Here is a 3,028-nt window from a genome sequence, read left to right as displayed (position 1 = left end):
ATTTATATAACGGTTTTAAGCGGCCTGATAACATAGGGATAAATTTACTATAGTAATTAATTAATCCTCAGTAAGATCGGAGTTGTGTTATATCTTTAGGTTCAGGTGCCTCTTTAATAGCTCTTAATTTATCACTAGTAGGATGAATACCATCTTTGTCTATACGGTAACAAAGATATTCGACCTGATCTTTAAAGAATGAACATTCCTGAGCATTTACCTTGATGTTATAACTACTTAATCTGTTAAAAACTATTTCCAGTAATCTACTTACATGTTCTAGTAAAGTACCCGAAATAAGGATATCATCTAAATAGCAATGAACATTTGGTATACCTGCCAAGATCTGATCCATTACCGATTGAAAAATTGCTGGTGCACTTGCTATACCATATGTAAACCTTTTTTTTGTTTTTTTTTTTATTGAGGTGGAACGCTCTTAGCAGACTAGGGAAGGTGTCCCTAGTACTGTTGGACTCGGACAGGAGAGGAGAATACGCTAGGGCCCACAGACCAGAGTAGGTCCATGCGTCCCGCGTGCCTCCCATAACCAGCCGCCTACCAACTAAAACCACCCCCTCTTCCGACCCGGAATATCCCTGGACGTGTTCATTAGTGAACGATACATGGGGATATCCCGCGCAGTCTATGTAAGTAGGGCTAAAGGAGAAGATTAGCATAAGCCCTTCTATACTATTCTCGCCTTCCTAGAAACGGAGAGGCGGATAGGGGGGAGGTCTTTGAGGATAAACTCATAAAAAGAAAGGACAGGCTCGCCTACCTAAGATCAGCAGACGAACAGGGGAGGTCTGTGGATAGTGAGCTGAATAGTAGTAGTATAGATGTTAGTATACCTAAATATGCCAATATGTGTATTATATTTATAGTTAAATGTTTTTGGAAGGCTTCATTTACTTTAAGCTCTTGATAGGCACCTGATAAATCTATACAACAAAATATTTTAGCTCCAGCTAAACTTGCAAAAATATCCTCAGGTAGTGGTAATGGGTATTGCTCTACACTTAAAACTTTATTTAATGTAACTTGAAAATTAGTGCAAATTCTAATTTCCTCAGTGTTTTTCTTAGCTACAACTACAATGGGTGAAGCCCATTCACTAAGTTTGACAGGTTTTAAAATACCGACCTGAACCATCTGATCTAATTTTCTTTCAACTAATGGCTTAATAGCATGTGGAATTGAGTATGCCTTTTTAAAAATAGGAATCACATTATCTTTTACGTTAAATTTTACTTCAAAATGTTTGATTGGACTACATATATTGCCATCAAATAATAATTTATATTTATTTTTAATAGACTCGATTAAGTCATCTCGTTCATTTATATGACCTATTTGCCCATCCATACAAAATATAGCTTTCCAGTCAGGAAACAAGATATTGAGCCAAGTCCTTCCAAGCAGTGGCGTGAATTCCTTACCTGACTCTATAACTGCCAATGGCAACTCACATGATTTACTCCCATTATGTACATTCACTGTACATTCACCTACAGCTTTAATAGGTTGACCTGAAACAGCAGTAAGTTTGTAATTTACAGGTGCTAAAGCTAGATTTAGTACATCTTTAAATTTGGATACAGATATTACTCTTCTACATGCACCAGTATCTACCTCAAAGGTTACATTTTTATTGTTTGTCTTTAGGGTTAAATGATATGCAGAATTTGACACATCACTCACTGTATGAAGATTAAATATATCATTATTTACCTCGTCACTATCAATGTTATAATTATTCTTCCTCTTGTACTACATTCACAGGTTATGGTCGAATATCTGGACAGAATTTCTTGACATGACCAATCGTTGCACAAAAAAAATCTCCATTTTTCAGCTGGGCATTTACCTCTATGATGTCTTCTGCCACAATTTTTACAACTTTGATCTGCACTGAGAGTTGATCTAAACTTTGGATTTCTATGCTTGCCTCTGTTTAATACATTTATATTACCCCCCTCGGATAATAACTTAACTTGTTTCTGTGCTACTTCTGAGACCAAAGCTAACTGACAAGCACTCTGAAATGTTAAGCCTACCTCACCCAACAACTTCTTTTGTATTCCTTCGTCTCTAATCCCACAAACAAACCTATTCCTTGGAGCCTCTTCTAGAAACTGTCCAAAATTACACGAATTTGCCAACTTCCTTAGCTCTACACTGTAATTAGAGATAGATTGATCAGCTTTTTGTTCACACCGATTGAAAACAAAACGTTCGTAGATTTCGGACACAGGTGGAGAAAAATGTTTAATCAATTTCCCTTTCACTTCCTGGAACGTAAAGTCCATTGGTTTCTTCGGGGCCACTAAGTTTTTCAACACCTGAAAAAGACCCGTACCTCCCAGTGTGATTAACATTGAAACCTTCATATTTATTTCAACCTTATTAACAGTAAACAAATGTTCTAATCTTTCTATGTAGGATTAAAATTTTTCTAGAACACCGATAAAAGCTTCAATATTACCTATTAACGCCATGCTGATGGCTACAATAACTAATATAAACCACCTCTCTGTATAAACCCTATCGTAAATAGGAACTTCACTTTATTTTTTTTTATCTCGTCGCCAAAATCCCAGGCAACCAACTGACGTCATATAACGTCGAGGAAACGTCAGTTTTGGTTGAATAAATACACGTGTTTGAAAATTACGTCATATAGACGTCTTTTGTAGGTGATTTTAAATACGTAAGATTAATGACGTTAAAATAACGTTTAAAAAACGTTTTTATTTCAGACTGTTTAAGTCTGACGTCACAAAATTGGGAGGTGCTTGTTTGTATTACTCCAAACAATTTCGTTAAATAATTTCCATAAGAAATTTCTCATTTATTGTTTACGTGGTTTGTGTCTTATGTGATAAAATAAGACTTTTCATTTAGATATTTAGTTGAAGAAACGTGTTAATTAGGAGATTTGTATTCGTTTTGCTCAGTGAGTTAGTTTAATGCAGTATTCTTCTTGACAACAGTTTAAGGTTATGTTTATTTTCTGTTAATGAAC

This window comes from Diabrotica virgifera, chromosome 9, assembly GCF_917563875.1.
Source record: "Diabrotica virgifera virgifera chromosome 9, PGI_DIABVI_V3a".
Lineage (NCBI taxonomy): Eukaryota > Metazoa > Arthropoda > Insecta > Coleoptera > Chrysomelidae > Diabrotica > Diabrotica virgifera.
The sequence above is the reverse complement of the archived record's forward strand: the minus strand, read 5'-3'. Positions refer to the sequence as shown.